This window comes from Dermochelys coriacea, chromosome 8 (assembly GCF_009764565.3).
Source record: "Dermochelys coriacea isolate rDerCor1 chromosome 8, rDerCor1.pri.v4, whole genome shotgun sequence".
In the NCBI taxonomy this organism is placed as follows: domain Eukaryota; kingdom Metazoa; phylum Chordata; order Testudines; family Dermochelyidae; genus Dermochelys; species Dermochelys coriacea.
The window spans coordinates 1,671,179-1,691,657 of NC_050075.1; the positions used below are offsets into that span (position 1 = coordinate 1,671,179).

The window sequence follows — 20,479 nt, forward strand, 5'->3', positions numbered from 1 at the left end:
CACCCCTCTGGTCCCCAGAACAGCCCTGAGATGCTTCAAACACCCACCGACATCAAGGCTTTGAGATCTGCTTTTGTGGGAAAGCAACAATCCAGAAGGCTCCTCGGGTATGGATGGGGATAAAGTGCCTGGTTGACCTAGCTCACTCTGGCCCAGAGTTTGGTTGCTTGACACCCTTTTTGTGTCTGTACCTTGCTTTGCACAAGAGGATCTCCAAGGGCTTTGCAAACATTACTCATAACTCAGGCTGAGATTGTCCTGCTGGGAGGCGGATGCACGGTTCCTACTCAATTTTTGTTGCCAGTGGGCACCCAAATGGTAATGGGGCCGCCACATGCCCTGGCCAGCTTCCGTCTCACCCTTGTGGGAACCTCAGGGGCTGCTGCAACTGTCCCTGTTTTACAGGTGAGGAAATGGAAGCGCAGAAAGACAGGCAGTGACTTGCCCGGGATCATATGGCAAATTGCCAGCAGAGCCAGGAATGGTCACTGCCAGGCCCTTCTTGTTTTATCCCGGGCCAACCCGCTTGCTCCGTCAGAGAACTGTCCCTGAATCTGAGTGACCGTCTGAGCTGAACGCTGGGAGCTAAGCTTTGAGTGGGGACACACTTTGGTTTTGATGCCACCAGAAGCCATGTCCTGCCAACGTTTTCCCCCACGGGCAGTGCAGGTAGCACAGAGCCCCCTTTAGTTTTGTTTCGTTTTTGGTTTTCAGCAGTTTTGGGCCCCAAATATTTCAGTTTGGGGGTTTTCAATGAACAGTCAAAAATATCCAGGGGAACTCCCCCGCTTTCTGACCAGCCCTTGTGCTGCGCGAACAGAAAACAGCCTAATTCTGGGGTAAGGTTCCATCACCAGGAGAGGAGAAGGGAGCCCAGAATTCCTAGGGGCACAGAGGCCGAGCACGGATCTTGGCCGGGGCCCTGCTTTGTTGTTTTCTTGCTGAGCTCTGCGGTTCCCGCCAGCCCCTTGGGCACTGCGCTTGCCCTGGCAGCCAACTGCACCTCGCTTCCTGGCATTTGTGCTTGTTGGTTCATTACCGGGAACAATGTTTGCAGGGAAAAGGATGGCTCAGGAGCTGGCTGGTTCCCCCGAGCCCAAGGGCACACGAGTGAGGTGCCAGCGACAGGCCGGAGAGATGCATGCAGCGCAGGGGAGCACACAGAGGATTGGGGAAGCTGCCATGCCTACCTTTCTGTGTCTCTCCAGCCAGGCGTCCGTTTGTCTTCGGGGCACTAACACGACGGCTCCTCCTCGCTGGGGCAGAGCATGTCAGGGGCAGCCTGCGCCCTAGAGAGGAGAGAAGGGGAGGCCAGAGTAAGGGGAGCTGGGCACCTTCTCCCGACCCCCCATTTCTGGGACAGATCTGTCAGCCCCACACCATGGCAGGAGTGTAACTCACACTGTGTGCAAAGCGGCCCCAGGTACAGCAGCAGGCTGCAGAGCACATGTGGCTTCCACTTTGTGCTGTCTCCCTCCGGATGGCATCTTATTTCCCAAAGCTGCCCCCCTCCAGCCTCTCTGCCTCAGCCACCCTACCTGACACAGGGCCCCGACTTTTGGTGGACCCCCCCGTTTATGTTGAGCCCCCTCCTTCTCCTAGGTCCATATCCGTGCCTTCCTAGCAATGGGAACTGGGCTTTCCCTATGCTAGGGATCTACTGCCAGGAGCCCCCGCTCCCACCCCACTCTCTCTCCCTCTCTCCGGGGGAAAGTCCCCAGCCCCAGAGCACTCTGCTAAGCCAGAGTTAAAGCCTAGAGCCCGGCAGGTCTACAAAATAGCAGGAAGTGGAGAAAGCTGGAGTTCAGATTCTATTCCGAAGGAAGCAGAGCCTTTGAGGTCTGGAGCTACTGAGTTTAGCCGGTTGCCCTCCCCCCTCAGCCCCGGCAGTAACAGTGGCCGCCCCTCCCCGCATTGCTCCCCTTCAGACTCCTTGGAAGGCCAGGTGAGTTCTGGACCAAGGGCTTTCTCCGAGGCCTTGAAGAAGGGGCAGCGCATCCTCAGCGTGGCAGGGTGGCTGCTCTTGCAGGGATGGCACCGCTGCCAACCTCACCTCTGCTCACCCTCTGCTTTCTCCAGGACTGAGCCATGCCCTGCATGTTACAAGAGCTGCAGCATCACACGGCTTGTGGGTGGGGCACTGAGAAGGGGCAACCCCCTCCCCCCCAGCTCTTAGAGCGCTTCCAGACTCTACAAAGGGTGCCCAGCACTGGGAGCTTGGCACTGGGTTTGCTTCACCAGTTTCAAGCTAGGTAAGCTGCCTGGCTGTAAGTCCCACTGTCTCCCATTGCAACTGGGGATCTCCTTGCCCTGACCAAAATATCCCCCATGGTGAGCACTAGGAATGATGCTGGATCACTGCATGGACTTTGCTCTTTTCTGGTTAAATTCTCTAATTTAATGGCCTGGACCTAGGAGAATTACATTTGCTGTTATTACTAGTTCAGTGTTCAATTACACTTGTCTAACTGGTGGCACCTGGGACCTCACTGATGTGTAGGGAACGATGGCTGTCAGGAAGCAACACGGCTGGGCAGGGATTTGTAAAAAGCCACCACAACCATGCTATGATTGAGCGGAAAGCAGCCTGGCTTTTCTCTCAGTGATGAAGAGAAACAATCTTTAGTGATGGCCTTGGGTTTCACCTCATTTCTGGTTCTCCCTAGGGCAGAGTTAAATCAGTTTGGGTGCTTTAACCATGTATTTACAGACTTTCAAATACTTGGGTTTCTTTGACATTTAATATTAACTCTGACTTTCCTGGCTTTCTAAACATCGGTTTTTAAATAATAACATTCTTGTTAGTTTAAAAACATAACAAGAATGTTGTTGCTTTTTAAAAAATAAAAGCAACCCCCTGTATGTCACTGATAGGTCCTTCCAACTCGAATGCCAACTTCATGCAGTTTTTTGTCTCTGAATTTCCTTAGGGCTTTCAGTGTTTGTGACAGGAAGATGAGTCTTCACTGATAGGCATCTACAAACAGGCACCAAGATCCTGGTTTACAAGGCAGTTGTCATGCCCACCCTTCTGTGTGGGTGTGATACCTGGGTAACCTATGGACGACATCTCAAGAGGTTGGAGTGGTTCCAGCAGTGTTGCTTCAGGAGGATTCTCAGGATCAGCTGGGGAGACTGACGCACTAACACCAGCGTTCTCTCTGCAGCCAACATCAGCAGTACAGGTCATGAAACACCAACTCCGCTGGGCTGGCCACTGTGTACGTATGCCTGACACTCGCCTCCCAAAGCAAGTGCTCGTTTCTCCATTAAGTCAGGGAAGAAGGGCTCGCGGAGGGCAGCAGAAGCATTTCAAAGACGTACAGAAAGTACATCTTACAAAGGGAAGCATCAGCCCAACACTCTGGGAGGACTTGGCGCAGAACAGAACATACTGGCACCGCACCATACACCAAGCCACAGCTCACTTTGAGGAGAACAGACGTGCTCATGAGACAGAGATGCAACAAAGGAGGAAAGAAAGGGCACAATGCTCTAGCCACCAACTATGTCTCCTCCAAGATTACACCTATCACTTCTGTGGGAAAATCTGCAGGGCACAAATTGAGCTCCTCAGCCACTTAAGAACCCACCAATGAACCCCCTTGGCAGACACCATCCTCGCATCGAGGGATAGCCGAAGAAGAAGAGGAGTTTATGACAAGCAGTGGGAGACAGGTGCGACAAAATGGGAATTTTTTGGTACTACTTTTCATGAATCCTGTGTGTGTCACAGGGCAAGTCTCCACTGAAAACACTGCAGTGGCTAGGTGAAGAGGCTCCTATACCAGCAGGAGGGAGCTCTCCTGTCTGGGTAGCTAAGGCACCTCCCCGAGAGGCGGTTGCTATGGCGACAGGAGAAGCCCTCCTGCTGACACAGTGCTGGCCACCCGGGGCGGGGGGGGGGGGGGTTAAGTCAGTACCGCTCCATGGCTCAGCGGTCGGGATTTTTCACACCCCGGAGCAATAACTTGAGCGTAGACCTGGCCTGAATTTGCTTGTGGGGAAGTGCAAGAGACATGGGGTGGGGGTGTCACTAATTGTCTGGGGAGGACCGAATGGGTCATTACAGCACTGGCAGAGGCCCACCCAGAGCAATCGAAAATCTGAGAAGACACTGAAAACCATGAGGGGCAGAACACTGACACCTAGCGACCAAGGACCGAGGGGAAGGAGGTTTCCCCACCTCTCAGGAGGGAAGGTGAGTGGATGCCAGACTGGGAGGTGTCAGGGCACCGGCATCAGAGTGGGCTTTTGGAAGAGGCTCGACTGCTCTCACCTTGGTCTGACAACGGGATGGAGCCTGCATTAGAGTCTCCTGCAGTGTGGCTGGTGGGTTGCTCTGGTTTGGCCAGCTGGACTCTGTCCTCACCTGTATTTCTCTGTGCTAACCTACACTTCCAGTGCTGCCTTCCAGCTGATTCATAAACCCTCCTCTGTTTTGAAGCTGCTGCCTGTTGCCACTACAGACACTTGTTGAGGTGTCCAAAGAGTGTAACAATCTCTGCCTGGGGGTCTGTCTCACTTGGGCTTGTGGGTCAGAGCTCAAGGGGTGAAGCAGGAGGCGGGTCAGTCTGAGATGGTGAGGCCTTGAGGCCTACCCTGATTGAAGAGTGGGACCCCTTGGGGGTCTGCTCCACAGCTGGGGCTCCTCCAAGGGATTGTTTAAAAGCTGGGGCATAGCACAGATCTTGTGGCTTCATGACAACAGGCAGGAGGCTAGGCCCGGGGGGAAGCTCTGTTGGCACAAGGACTAAATCAGGGGGTTGACAATGTCTCCTGCTGGCACAGCCACTGCAGCTCAGAGCAGGTATTTGGGGCAATCATTTTGTGTCTGCTCCTATCTGTGTGACATTTGTTATGACATGAGGATAAGAAGCAAGGTCAAACTCTCTGCAGGGTGGGGGAGGATGGAGCGACTCAAGACACCAAAGGGGCCATCAGCTGCAGCCAGTTGTGGAAGATAAGCTAGGAGCCTCGGCCTACACATTCGTGTATTGCCGGTGAGACTGCTTAGCGGGGCTTGATTTCCCACCGGCAGATGCTCAGCACTGTCTGAGGATCAGACCCCTTTGTGGTGCGCCAGGCCCCAGGGGGCCCCCAACATGGAGATACACTCCAGGGCCGAGTTCCTAATGATCTAAGGTAAGTGACCCAGAAGCAACTGGCACCTTTTCTGCTGAGTGACAATATGCACAAGCACTGAGCAGCAGCCCACGAGCGGTAAGAGCAGCATGACTGCATGGCCCCGGGGACCTGCACTGTCACAGCAGCCTTTGCTCTGCATGGTGACAGAGCCGCATTAAACACCTGCCAGCGCTGACGGGCTTTTTAGCAACAGGAAAGTGGTAGGTGTCTTCACGTAAATGGGATAGTGGGTTCCTGGAGCAGGGTTTTCAGCCCCAAGATGTCTGTGGGCTGTTGCTTTCACAGGCACCCTGGGGTGGCAGGGCTGTAGGCACTGCAGATATGGTGCTCAGGGGGAGGAGGGGGGCTGATGGGGACTCCGGGATGGAAGTGGTACCACTGCAGGAGCCACTGACTGGCCCCCTCTCTGGCAGAAGCAGCCAAGAGGCCATGAACAGAATGGGTGAGGGAGTCCCCCATTGCCCCTCTCACCCCAGAAAAGGCCCTTCCAGGGCAGAGCCAAGGTAGATTCCTGGGAGGTGGGGGGGTGTGAACCTCGCCCTGGTGCTGCCTGGGTTGGGGACAGACACCGGGACTCAATCGCCAGGGTTGGCAATCCGCCACCTTCAGCCAGGACTAAAGTCACCTTTAAGGAAAAGGGAAGGAGTTTGTGGGTCTCCAGGACCAATCCGGAGCTGGTACCTCTCTTCCTTCATTGCTTTGTTGCAAGAGCGCATCATCACTGTGTCCTAGCAACATCACGGCCATTACCGCGGCAACACACTGTGACATCACCCGCCAACTGGTTCCCTGAATGCTATGGAGAAATCTCCCAGGGCAAAACACTGGCTTTTAGCAACTCAAAGCAGCTGAAAGAGGGCAAAGAAACAGCAAACGCCCAGAGTCGGGGGTCAAGCTGATGTTTCCACAGGGTTAGCCAGGTTCCCCGGGAAATGAAATATTCATCTGTAATACAGCAACAAAGTCTTCTCCCCAAACGGGGGAAGGAGGGAGATTCAGCAAATTGTAGATAAACAAATGACCCAAGGGAGCAGAGGGAAAACATGTCTCAAAAGCTACTTCAGAGGAGCAATGGCTCTAATGGATAGGAGGCCACACTTTTAAAAGCAGTAAGGAGCAGAGAAGAGGGTGTTACACTCTCACAAGCAGAAGACACCACTAACGAGCCAGGCACAGCCAGGGATTTGGTTACTGAGACGACTCCATTGCAGCTCCCTGCACTTTTATCTGCAGGAGGTCAAATTACTGTGTATGTAGCCATGCTACAGAAGATGCTACCTACCTCCCAGGCTCCTTTCATTGTCCCTAGGGACCTGCTGGCTGCTGCCTCTTCCCGCCCCCAGGGCATCCGCTCTTCAAAACAGGGTGTGTTTGTCTTTTAAAACCTCTGCATTTTTAAAAAAACTGCAGCTCAGGAAGATGTGAGCGAGGAAAAGAGGCGAACAAACCACACAGGCAGGAAAACTTTGCACAGGGTCTTTCATGCCAATCATCTCCACAAAACGCTCCCCTGGCGGCAGAACAAAGCTCTCCCAGCGCGGCAGCATCAGCTGTGAGTTCCACCACAGCTGGAGCGTTCAGGTGTGGGAAAGAGGGTCACAGATTAGCTAAGTTCTGGGGAAATGGCTTCCATTTAAAACATACTGTCTGCCCACCCCATATCCAGCCCATCTGGGGCCTGAAATCTGCCCCCATTTACAGCCATGCTTTGATGTCAAGGAACTGAATGGAGAGTGTCAGAGAGAGGGTCAAATAGTTCTCACAGGCATTTGTGTTAGGGTGCATACGTTTATATGAACCTATCACATTTCTCTAGTCCCTTTCGTCTTGAGGGATCTCAAAGCACTTTATAAACTTTGTACATTCAACACCACTTAAATGCAGCCACCTCTGGGGCTGAGCAGCAACCATAAAATTCACAGTGCAACAACGTCAGGGAGATTAAATTTTGGACAAAGACAATGGGCCAGCAGCAAGTCATATGCAAACGTGCCCTGGGATCATGAAGGGCCACAGACAGCAGACCAAAGCTACAGGGTAAGGTCTCATCTGAGAGACTCCCAGGCAATGAACTGCCTGGTAGTCAGGCTAGGATTTCCTCTCTCTAGGGTGTCGTGGAACATACAGATCAAGGAAAGGGGGCGGCACAGAGGCAGTTTCCATTACTAATGAAAGTTCCAAACCATGCGGATGTTCTGACCAGCTGCCCCGCTGCTGGCACTCACTATATATGTGTAGCTCCACTGAGTTCAATGGGAACAGAGGTAGGCCAATGCTGGGCACTTTTAAAAAGCCAACAAAAGAGACATGAAGCAGCAGAGACAAATAGCCTTTGAGCTCCCTGCGTCTCTCCCAAGGACGCTTCCTGGAGCAGTCATTCCATTTCCGTGACTTCTCATCTGTGCTGATAACTCTGACTTTAAACACCTGCTTGTACTTGAAGTTCTCAGAGTTTTTTTTCTTCTTAAAAAGGTTTGTGTTGTCTATACACTAGGAAATGAGGGGAGGAAGCTAAGTGATCCGTCTGGCTGATAAGAATCCCAAGTCATCTTCATTCTTATTTCATATTGATAACATGGTAGCACCCAAGAGACCTGCTGAGGACAAGGACCTGGATGCACTAGGCGCTGTACAAACATCAAGCTAGACACACTCCCTGCTTGAGGAGTTCACAGCGGTAACACAACATAATGCACTGCAACAAGAAATTGAAGGGGTTGGTTCCTCCTGAACGTTTTGCTGCTTTCTACAGAATATAAAACTTCCCTGGAGGCAGTCTGGCCTTGTGGCTAGGCACTGGCCTGGGTATCAGAGGACTTGGCCTCTATTCCTGCCACTGACCTGCTGCATGCCTTGGGCAAGTCCCTTCACCTCTATTTGTGCCCTGCCTTTGTCTGTTTAAACTGGGAGCTCTTTGGAGTGTCTCTTACTCTGACCACCATTCCTACCACACGGGAGCCCTGATCTCCGCTGAGGCTTCTCATGGTTTGAAACTTGATGCCTTTTCTTTTCCTTTCCCATGTAGAGATCCTTGACAAAGAGCACTGGGTCTGCTCAATCAGTGTGGCTGCCAGGGGCTCCAAATCAACCTCAGGAGTAGTTACGGCATGAACTGCATTTCTCATTCCCCTCTGGGAGGTGTTGATAGCTGTGTCTAGTTGGGATCATTTCAATACTAATGCTATCGCGCAAGGCAAGCGAAGAAACAAACACTCAGCCCCAGCCAAGGGTGACTTTGAAACATGTTGTTATGTGTCCATCTGTCTTCAATGAACTTTCCCCGGCCTCTGCTACACGGGCAAATGAGCCGCTGGATTCCAGCACTGGCCCAGCTACACTGGGGACAGCACTCTGAGCAGGCTTTCAACACACACTAGTGCAAATATTACACCAGGGCTTAGCACTGACACAACTGCTGGTGTACAGTATGGGGGCTGATCTCTGTTCGTAGACATGCACTCTTCTGCAAGCAGGAATGGGCTGATGCCCTGCCAACCCAGAGAACTTGCACTGATTCTTGACACCTCTGTCCTGGAGGATGGGCAACCAGCTCCTTCTTTTAACCTGAGTTAACAGCCTGCACCCTACATCTTAAGCTCCAGCAGATAGCTGTGAAAAACCCAGCATCAGGTGCCCGCCCCAGGCCACCCATTCTGAAACTCAGAGCCAAATCCTGGTTGCCTTATTCACGCAAGTCAGTCCACCAGTACCGATGGGCCTTCTCATGTGCGTTAGGTGGGCAGCTCACCTGCCTAAAGCACTTTGGGTTCACACAACCTGCTTCTAAGACCAGATGCTGTGACTTGGCTCCCAATGTGCACCCCGCTCCTCATTTCACAGAGGATGACTACGAGCTGCCAATGTGATATGGCTGTGAAAAAACCTAGTACGGTCTTCGGATGCATCAGGCGAGGTATTTCCAGTAGGGATAAGGAGGTTTTAGTACCGTTATACAAGGCACTGGTGAGACCTCACCTAGAATACTGTGTGCAGTTCTGGTCTCCCATGTTTAAGAAGGATGAATTCAAAGTGGAACAGGTACAGAGAGGGGTTACTAGGATGATCCGAGGAATGGAAAACTTGTCTTATGAAAGGAGAGTTAAGGAGCTTGGCTTGTTTAACCTAACTAAAAGAAGGTTGAGGGGAGATATGATTGCTGTCTATAAATATATCAGAGGGATAAATACAGGAGAGGGAGAGGAATTATTTCAGCTCAGCACCAATGTGGACACAAGAACAAATGGGTATAAACTGGCCACCAGGAAGTTTAGACTTGAAATTAGACGAAGGCTTCTAACCATCAGAGGAGTGAAGTTTTGGAATAGCCTTCCAAGGGAAGCAGTGGGGGCAAAAGATCTATCTGGTTTTAAGATTCTACTCGATAAGTTTATGGAGGAGATGGTATGATGGGATAATGTGATTTTGGTAAGTAATTGATCTTTAAATATTCAGGGTAAATAGGCCTAATCCCCTGAGATGGGATATTAGATGGATGGGATCTGAGTTACCCAGGAAAGAATTTTCTGCAGTATCTGGGTGATGAATCTTGCCCATATGCTCAGGGTTGAGCTGATCGCCATATTTGGGGTCGGGAAGGAATTTTCCTCCAGGGCAGATTGGAGAGGCCCTGGAGGTTTTTCGCCTTCCTCTGTAGCATGGGCACGGGTCACTTGAGGGAGGATTCTCTGCTCCTTGAAGTCTTTAAACCACGATTTGAGGACTTCAATAGCTCAGACATAGGTGAGGTTTTTTGTAGGAGTGGGTGGGTGAGATTCTGTGGTTTGCGTTGTGCAGGAGGTCGGATTAGATGATCAGAATGGTCCCTTCTGACCTTAGTATCTATGAATCTATGAATCTATAAGTGCAATGGAAATTATTAGTGGCTTGGATGGACTGGTTCATGAGGTACAAAAGCTTAAAAGGGCTAAACAGCTGCAGCTTGGCTAGGAGACGGACAGTGGAGGGGCAGGATAAGTGTCTAGTAGTATTTGAAGATGTTAAATAAGGAGGGAGAGGGATACCATGGGAGGCCCAGGAGGGAGGGCGGATCAGCAAGATAACACTAAGAGAAATGGGGTGAACTAAGGAAAAGGAGAATATAGTCTGCATACCAGGGAACCGCCTAAGAACGGGGCCAATGGAGACATCTTGTAAGGTGCGAGGTCCATCAGCGGGGTGTTTAGGATGGCCTGGCTGGGCCAAGGAACTGTAGATGCCTGTGCCAAGAACCCGAACAATGATGGGAGACGTGATGGAGCAGGGGACGGACGACTCGCTTCCTTTTGACTGCTCTGCTCACGAGGGACCTGGTTTTTAGAAACACCGGAAGTGTGTAGAGAGTCCCCAGCTGCACTTCCCCAGTGTGTAAGGGCCTAATGCAAAACACACTGACTTCAGTGGGAGTCTGTCTATTCAGCCCAATGGGCTTTCGATCAGGCCATGATCTTATCACTGCTGGAGTGGCATGCAGCATTCATGGCCTGCCTGTTCTTGGCTTGGCAAGAGCCATTCATCACATGGCCTTTGCCAGCAACCCCTTCTAATTGCAATAGGTACATTTGAATTGCACTTTCCTCTCCTTAGCCATGGGACAGCCCCATTGCCTGCCTGGGCCCCTTCCACCCTGCAGTGCATACACCTGGCTTTATTGGGGGGAATAGGAGCCATCCCTCCAAAGCCCCACACGCAGTTTCAGGAGGGTTTTTCTTGGGGGGGCGCTTCCGCTCGCAGCTCTGCAGTGCCCCAGGCCTCTTTGCATGGAGCGGACAAGGATTTCCCCTCCTTTCCCTGTTCTTGGGTCTGCCATCCTGCTGGAAGCAGGCCCGTAAGCAAGCCCTGGCTGCAGAGGGAGGAAGCAGCTGTGCTGCCCTGGGGGTGGAGGGCGGGCTCCTGGGGGAATCCCGCATCATCTCCCCCCTCCCCCAGGACACAGCTCGTCCTCCTCTCGCTGCAATTCTTCACCTTGCTTACATAAGAGGGCGGTGGGCGGGAGCCCCTCTTACCCATTGTTTCAGCTCCACGGCCCTGCAGGCTCGGGAGCCATGGGATCATTCAAGGCTCTCACACACAATAACCCGCCCCGCTCTGAAGAGGCGCGGGGAGTGGAGGCAGGGAGATCCGCGCCGTGCCTGGGGGGCTGCTGCGCTCCGGGGTAGCCGGAGAGCAGCCCCGAGCCGGCGTGGGGAGCCCTGCGGGCTGGGGGCACGGGGGAGCCGAGCCCCAACCCGGACCGAGCAGGCCCCTTCCCGCCGCCGCCGCTCCGGGGAAGAGGCCGGGGGCCCGGCTCGGTCCCCGCGGGGCTCTCGCCCCGTCTGCCGGCCAGGCGAGGCGGGGCGCGCCCGGGGCGCAGGGAGCTGTCCGCGCCCGCGGTGCTGAAGCCCGCTGCAGCGGCAGGCCGGGGCGCGGAGCCGGGCCTAGGCGGGCAGGAGGCCGGGCCGGGGGAAGGAGGAGAAGCGGGCGGACAAAGAGCGGTACGAACCTGGGCGCCGGGCGGGGAGGCTGCGCTGGCGGGGCCGGCGGAGGGCGCGCTGCCGGAGTCCGAGCCACCCCGCGCCCCGCCTGCAAACAGCCGCCGCCCGCCCTCCGCGGGGCACGGGCGGCCCGCGGGCAGCGCTCCCCGGGCGCGGGACGGGAGGCGGAGGCGGCTGGAGGCGGCCGGGGGAGCCGCGGGTTCACGGCGCTGGCGGGCTGCGGCGCCGGGGCTGGCTGAAGTTTCGCCCGCGATGGGTTGAGCGCGGAGCTGCCTGGAGACCCGCCCCCTCCCTGGGACCTGCGGAGCGCACTGCGGGGGCTCAGCCCCCCCAAAGCACGGGCGGACCGCCTCAGCCAGCGGGGGTGTCACTTCCCCCCCTGAGCGGACAAGTTGAGCAGGGACCTTCCCCTGCCGGTCTCTCTCCACAGCCCCCTTTGGCGCAGTCAGAGTGGGGAGCTCTGGTTTGGGGAGCATCGCTGGGGCTGGGAAAGTGCGGTGCCGAGCAGCTGGGAGCGGAGTGCTAAGCCCCTCTTATTACCGGCACAGTAATCAATAGACAAGGAGGAAGTTTGATCCAGACTCTGAAAGGGAACGTTTGTGCCCAACAGCTGGGAGAAGAAGCTTGGGAAGAGGTTCCTAGCTCTCAAAGCCAGCAGGGACCGTTGTGATCATCGGGGCTGACCCCCTGCAGAGCACAGGCCAGAGACCCACCCCCAAATAATTCCTAGAGCAGAGCTTTTAGCAAAACATACCACCCCCATTTTAAAATGGCCAGTGATGGTGAATCTATCAGGACCCTGGGAAAGTTGTTCCAGTGGTTAATTACTCTCACCATTATCGTTTGCTGTTGAGTTATTTTTTGACTGTTGATAGCTGTGTCCAAAAGGCCTCTCTCCAGGGGGACTGATTGGCAATACAACTGTTTGTAGTGTTGTTGCCAACGGGGATCACATCCTGAAAAAAATCTTTCCATGAATCCCCTTCTTCTGGCCTTCAAACCACTTCATTTCAAATGACCACCTCCAACATGCGGTTCCCCTTCTGCTGGACAATCTGTCCCTATGTGTATTTAGCTCTTTTTCCTTCCCCAGATGGGAAGCAGAGCTCGGTGTAGCTCGAAAGCATGTACCTTCCACCAACAGACGCTGGGCCAATACAAGATGTGACCTCGCCCACCTCCTCCCTAGCAATACAGTGACTGTTTAATTAAGCCAGGCCCTGTTAACTCTAACTTCACTACTGTCCTAATGCATCCGATGAAGTGAGCTGTAGCTCACGAAAGCTTATGCTCTAATAAATTTGTTAGTCTCTAAGGTGCCACAAGTACTCCTTTTCTTTTTGCGAATACAGACTAACACGGCTGCTACTCTGAATACTGTCCTAAGGTCTCCCTTCCATGGCATCTGAGGAATGGACTGTGCATACAACTCTCAACTAGGATTAGAAGCCACCCCAGAAAACCACTGAGATTCCCTTGGCAAGACTTCAAAGGGCCACTGCTGTCACAGAGGGAGGAGGGGAGAGGGTCTTGACTTCAAGGAATGATGGGTTCTGAGCCTCCAGAAGGGAGCGGAAAGGCTCTCTCCTCAAAACTGCTTCAGAGCCAGCTGCTGCCACCTTTACTCATGCAGAGTAGCACTTGACTAGGTGAGTAGTCCCACTGAAATGGATGGGGCTCCTCAAGGAGCAAGGCCCAACTCACGGTGAGTAGGAGTGGCAGAATCCGACCCTATGCGATTACATGCGGAGATTTAAAAGTAAGAAATATATTCAAAACAAAATCCTCTTTTCTGTACCCGTCAAGGCTGGAGATCAGAGTCAGCATTTCCCTTGCTACAGGTTATGATCTTGCTAATGTCTAAACCAGAGTAAGGAGCAAAGCTCCCAGCATGGCTTCAGATACTAAGAATGCCTCCAGATAACACAGTACAGGTCAGCAGCCTTTCACTTCACCAGAGGAAGAGCAGGAAGGACAGTGACAGGCACGTGTCAGCCTGGGGCCAAAGCAGAGTGTGGATGCTTCAAGAAGACCTGCATTACCTACTTATTCTGCTGGAGTCCACAGTGTGACACCAAGGACTGGTCAAAGTTGGGAGTTGGGAACCAAGGTTATAAACACATGAAACAAGAACAATGGTACCAACCCGGGATGGTGTCCGATCCCACCCGATCTTCTCTAGGTTATCGCTGTCGTTCCTAGGTGACAATGAATCAGAACCAATCCATTGCTGTGGAGTGTCAGACTATTCCCGAGACCTCTGCTCTGTCACTGGCTGTGATTCTGATTTCAGTCATTATCGCTATTAAAGTAAATCAGAGCCCCATTGTGCTAGGTGCTGCATAGACACTGAGGGGGAGACAGTCCCTGCTCCTGGGCTCACAGTTAAGCAGATAACATAGACAAAAGGTGGGAGAAAGAAAGGACAGTCACCCCCATTTCACAGATGGGGCACTGAGGTGCCAGTCTCAGTTCTAAATTGGCTGTAACCAAGCAAGCGATTGTGGAGTCATTGTGGATAGTTCCCTGAAAACATCCACTCAATGTGCAGCAGCAGTCAAAAAAGCAAACAGCATGTTGGGAATCATTAGGAAAGGGATAGATAATAAGACAGAAAACATCATATTACCTCTTGTGACAGGGTCAGGCCAGATGGTCACAGGAGAGTGATCCTATTGGGATCCAGTAATGGGCGGGTGGAAGCCTAAGGGGAGGATCCACAGGGACCTGGAAGCCAAGTGATTCCAGGGGACAACTAATGAAATAACAGGGACAGGAGTGTGGATAGAAGGCAGATATATTAGCCCCAGGTTAAGCAGGTCCTTTTTCCCCGGATAAGGTAAAAAGGGCAGTTCCAGAATAATCAAGAACTTGCTGGAACCAATTACGGCTGACAGGCTAATTAGGACACCTGGAGCCAATTAAGAAGTTGCTAGAATCAATTAAGACAGTCAGGCTAATCAGGGCATCAGGTTTAAAAAGGACCTCACTCCAGTCAGTGAGGGGTACACAAGGAGCTGAGAGTGAGAGGGCGTGCTGCTGCTGGAGGACTGAGGAGTATAAACGCTATCTGGCATCAGGAGGAAGGTCCTGGGGTGAGGATACAGAAGGTGTTGGGAGGAAGCCATGGGGAAGTAGCCCAGGGAGTTGTAGCTGTCACACAGGTGTTACACGAAACACCGTGGACAGCTGTGATCCACAGGGCCCTGGGCTGGAACCCGGAGTAGAGGGTGGGCCCGGGTTCTCCTCAACTCCCTGTTAGATACAGGAGGAGTTGACCTGGACTGTGGGTCCCACCAGAGGGGAAGGTCCCTGGCCTGTCCCCTGACCCACTAGGTGGACGAACAGAGACTGTGGGGATTGTTCTCTTTCCTTTTCCCCATGCTGGCCAGCGATGAGGTTAGCTGAGTGAACAGCAGGTTTGAGCCATTAGCAAAAGTGGCTAGTGGTTCAGGGCTGCCCTGAACCTCTGAGGTGAACAAATCTGCCAATAAGTGCAGGACCCATCAAGGCAGAGGAAGACCTTTGTCACCCTCTATATAAATCCCATGGGACGCCCACATCTTGAATACTGCGTGCAGATGTGGTCACCACATCTCAAAAAAGATACATTGGACTTGGAAAAGGTTCAGAAAAGGGCAACAAAAATGATGAGGGGGATGGAACAGCTTCCGTATGAGGAGAGATTAATCAGACGGGGACTTTTCAGCTAGGAAAAGAGAAGACTGGGGGGGATGTGATCGAGGTCTATAAAATCACGAGTGGTGTGGAGAAAGTCAATAAGGAAGCGTTATTTACTCCTCATAAAACAAGAACTAGGGGTCATCAAATTAAATTAAGAGGCAGCAGGATGGGCAGGGCTGGTTCCCTAGCCTCTGTTTGCCAGAAGCTGGGAATGGGGGACAGGGGATGGATCACTTGAAGATTCCCTGTTCTGTTCATTCCCTCTGGGGCACCTGGCACTGGCCACTGTCAGCAGACAGGACACTGGGCTAGATGGACTTTTGGTCTGACCCAGCGTGGCCGCTCTTATGTGAACTGCACACCCCTGGGAGGAAGAAATCTAGTTTAGCTAGATGAAGGCTACGTCTACACTGCCACTTATGGCGGTATAATGTATGTCGCTCAGGCGTGTGAATAAGAGGTGACGTACGTTACACTGACCCAAGCGCCGGTATGGCTGCGCTATGTCGGCGCTCGTTGTGGTGGCTTGATTCAGTTGATGGGACACCAGCTCTGTCCTGCTGACGCGGAGCGGCTACACTCGACAGCTTACAGCAGTGTGGCTGCATCAGTGCCACTGTGCTGCTGTGAGCCCTCCCGTGTTGTCACAGCCTAAGTGACTCACCCAAGGCATCTGTGGCAGAGCCAGGAATGAAGGCCAGGTTTCTTGAGCCCTAGTCCAGTGCCTGAGCCTGGGGCCAGCCGTTCTCCCTACAGGTCATCTCTAGAGGAGGAGATCAGAGTTGGGGTAGAGGGAATGGTGCCAGACACGCCTTGGGCTCCCCCTCTGCGGGAGGTCCTGCTCTAAGCAGTGAGGCTGGCATTGTGCTTCAGGGAAAGAAGCTGTTCACTCATCACATCAATTACTAGACTGTCTGCTCTTTGGGGCATGCACATGTTCTTTTCACCTGAGACAGGCAGCACCTTGCATGCTGCTGGCTGCCGGGAAAAGTAACCAGATGCTGTAACATCCAGTGTGTGAATCCCAAGCCTAGACAGCACCTAAATCCTGCCACAGCAAAGGGCCCTTCACTGGACATGCCCAGCCCCCCTTGACTCAGGAACTCCAGCTGGGCATCGGACATCCTGAAGGTGAGCCACAGCATGGGGACAACCCTGTGGAGCACAGAGTAGCTTGAGGACAACACATGGAGGCTGCCTTTTGTCTCCTCAGAGCGATGGCTTGGTTACATTGCTCACTGTGCCGGAAGAGGATTCCGCATCCTACTATAGAGGACTGTGACCTGTTGGCTATTACACTGCGGAACTGGCATCTCTTCAGTGGCAATAACATCAGTTTAGCAGGCGGCTGTGCTGGTGTCATGTATTATAAGACAATAATGGTGCTAATGGAACTAATCCTTGTTGCCCAGCTGGCATGAGACCTGCTCTGGGTCCTCCCAGACACCATGCTCTAGATTACTCCAATAGATGAAGGCACATTTGGTGCCTTTCCTCCTAAGAGGGGGAAGCTCTTAAATCAAATGAGGTCACTGGTCGGGTAATGGACAGTATAAGCCAGGCTGCCTCCTGGAGACGATCTTTCAGAAACCAGCCATTTTCCCTTCCCAGACACTACTCCCAGGCTGGCAAGGTGACTTTCTAGTAGCTGTAGCTCACGAAAGCTTATGCTCTAATAAATTTGTTAGTCTCTAAGGTGCCACAAGTACTCCTTTTCTTTTTTCTACTGTCCTGTGCATCTTTGGTGACAGGGATTTGCTGATGTTTCCTCACTGCTGCCTGCCTGGGTTTAGCTTCAGGTTTCCTGCACAACTAGTCATGCAGAAATGCTGATCTTCTGGTGAAGGCCCTGCCCTGGGACTCTGAATTCCTAGCTTTGCTGTGCACTGCTTGGGAAAGTCATCTGATCTCCTGGGTCAGCTCCCCTTCTGGTACACCAGGGTAGTAACCTACCCCTGCCTCACTGGGTGTTGTGAGGATGAATTCGTTAACGCTGGGGGCTGTTGCGTTACGGGGGTTTGGGAGCCCGATGGGGACTGAAGCAGATACTATCAGTGGGAGAATTTACTACTCAGATTTCACAAACATCAGGCGGGCCTTGCAAAACCCTATTGTAATCAGAGGATCCTAGCTAATGGGGCCAGGAAAACAACTGGCAGCTGGGTCACCAGCTCTGATTCCCCTGCATTCTGCGAATCTCCTGCTAACATCTCATCCAGCTGCTCTCGGAGCCCTGCAGTGATGGGGCACGATGGACGGGCTACTGAATAAATGAATCCTCACCAGCGCTGAGGCAGCAAAACCTGGATGCAAATACAGGCACATTCTAATCAGTGCAAGAGGGCCTGGGTCTTAGAGCTGGTAGAACTGTTTTTTGTAAATTTCCCCGGTGTAGGCACAGCCCGAGCGTCAAGAACCGCCCAGAGCCAAGTGGGCAGCACTGGTTTCTTTAAAACCATGTTTTATTTATGACATTCAATATACAGTTTGACTTTCTCCGCTCTTAGGGGTTCACCAGCCTGGAAACGGGAACAGAAGCTTTGCTAAAAGGACGGAGAGCTTTGCCTAGTTTCCTTTTTGGTTCTGTAGGTAACTGCCCCTGGCGCCTCCGCTGAAACGCTGTCTTGTAACTCTTTGGTGCTGTCTTTTAATACAGGATTGACTCAATATACCAGGGCTAGCAGCCATTCCTATGCCTGCCACAGGCAGAGGATGCTGGAGGGACGATTTCCCTTTTTCTCTGAAGTGGAAGAAGACGCTTACATCATGGAAAGCTCTGGAATCAGATTCTGATCAATGCCAGTCCACCTCTCAGTACTTCTGTGGGGCTTCTACTGTACTACTGGAGCACCTGGTCCTTCAGCAGGTGACTAGTGGGAGGGACACAAGGGGGCACGAGCTAAAGGGGGGCACATGACCCCCCCTCGTGACTCATCCCTGTCCCCCACGTGACCCCCCTCACGTAAGTCCGACCCGCTCCCCACGTGACCCCCCCATGTGACTCATCCCCACCCTGCCCCCAGCCCAGGGGCCCTGCACTCTCCCCATCTCCTCCCCATTCCACATTACCTGGCAGTGGGGGGGGGGCTCTGCTCCAGTCCCCCTGGCATGTGGAACCACTAATGCAGGTCCCAGACAGCCTCCAGCCATACTGCCTGCCAGGGACACTGCCCGGTGCAGCACACAGCGAATGCACTCTGTGGGATGTTCCAGGCAGGCAGTGTGGCCGGAAGAGGACAAGCTCTGGCCCTGCCCCTTCATCTCCCCAGCTGCTGGCCTTGCCCCCCCCAGGTGTTTTGGAGACAGTCATGTGACCCTTCGGGAGCCCCCTTCCCCCACAGGTTGCCGTTGGCAGGGACAGTCCATAATGTTGATCCAACCAGTGGGATGATGTTACGAACATGTGGCAAACAGAGGCTGCGTGCCACTAAGAATGACCACGACCCTTGGTGTTGGTTCTAACCAGTCTCTGATCAACTCCAGTGAAAATGAAATGTTTCAGGGTTTTTTTTTAAATGTAAATAGACTCATTCATATTGTGAATAAACCAACTAACAAAATAAATAGGGAACCCATCATTTCCACAACCCACTGCCTGTCTGTGCCCGAATGAGAGAAAGGATATTCTAGGGTGGCAAAATGGGGCAGCTTTTCTTTTCTTTTCTTTTCTTTTCTTTTCTTTTCTTTTCTTTTCTTTTCTTTTCTAACTCCTTTGGGGAGATTCTGCTCTTGCTTTATGATATCACACAAGCTTCTTCATTGTAACTGGTGTGAAAGCACTGAGAAGCATAACAATACACATTTCTAGAGCCTCTTTCATCCAAGGAGCTCAGAGCACTTTGCAAGGAAGGGAGTTTTCTTAGCTCCATTTTACAGATGAAGCAGTTGAGCCACAGAGAGTTCGAGGGTGTCTTCCCACTGCAGGAAGTCCCATCTGCCAGCCAGCTGGGTTCTCTGCCATGGCTGGTGGCATCTGTGTTCTAATCTAGGCTATATCACTATTCCCTAGCATGGTACAAAACTACTGCGCTGGCCATAACAAAGCATACAGGCCTCTCTAACTATAGGAGAGGACTGGACTAACTCAAGTGTCTTCTTGCTTTAAGCACATGCACTGGATGATTTGCACCAGGTCATGCTGGGAATTGGAGACAGAGCTGGGGGTAAGGTTCAGGTTTTAACTCCTAACTCTGCACTCTATGAACTAATCAATGTCTTGTCTTGTCTTTAGTGGGGACAGATGCATTTCTGTCCCTTCCCCTCTTGCCTCTACTCTGCCCTGGCACAAATAAATGCGATCATTTCACCTCGACCGCAGTCGTTTTAAAGCCATAGAAATACTGGCTGATTCTTCAACTGAATCATCCATGTTTGGGTCCCAATCCAGCAAAGACTCTTAAGCATGTGCTTAGTTTTAACCCTGGGGTCTAAAACAGGAGCTGAAGTGCATTCCTGAATTGGGGCTTGGTCTCCCCTGGGCTGGGGTTTGTCCTGGGAGCTCAGGTAGGAATGGCAGTGACAGAAAGAAACACGGCAAGACAAAATACCTCTCCTGCAGCTACCAATCTCAGCAGTGAGCTGTGTACAAATTGCTGATGACCTGTGAAGGGCGATAGATAATCATCTTTCTATCTTCGTAGTCTTTACCCTGCTAATGGGAGCCGCTGGCCCTTTCATTTCTCTTTGTGGAGTGGAATTAGCAGGAACAGTCAGTCGGGTTCATTGTCTGGAGAGGTTTCTCGTCTCGCTCTCTTGTTCATTCTCAAGGTTACTATCTGCAGTAGCTGGTGGGTTCCAGATAATGATCACCTGCGGGACAGCAGGCAGGAGAATTTTTCCTGGCGTGTTTCTGGCAGCAGTGGAAGTGGCTGTGGGGCTCATAGTCTAGCCCCCACCGCATGGAAACACCCCGAGCAGGACTCTCTGGCTCAGTTCAAGGTGACTGGCAGACTCTGCTCAGCAGAGACCCAGGACTAGAACAGCTGTGGCTGTTTGTAAAGAAATATCTTGGTCTGGGAGCACAGGTTGTGGGGTTTGTGGCTTATGGGAAATGTGTTACTCAGCTAGGTGGGTTTCTGATTTGTGTGTGAGCCTGATAAAAAATGTTCTGCTCAGCATCCTCCTGAACCTTCCAGGCCCTGCTACAGTCATCGCATAAGCATGGCCACGCTGGATCA

At 52.5% G+C, this 20,479-nt stretch overlaps 1 protein-coding gene across 1 annotated transcript in view; it reads right to left on the reverse strand.

The window, feature by feature from the left end:
- The window catches only part of CPLX2 (complexin 2), a 70,243-nt gene extending 58,535 nt beyond the window's left edge, over positions 1-11,708 (reverse strand). The window contains exons 1-2 of the mRNA XM_038414931.2: positions 11,627-11,708; positions 1,191-1,289 (exon numbers count right to left, since the gene is read on the reverse strand). The gene's annotated coding sequence lies outside the window, so the exon portion shown is untranslated. The remainder of the gene's footprint in view (positions 1-1,190; positions 1,290-11,626) is intronic.
- Between the last annotated feature and the right edge of the window lie 8,771 nt (positions 11,709-20,479).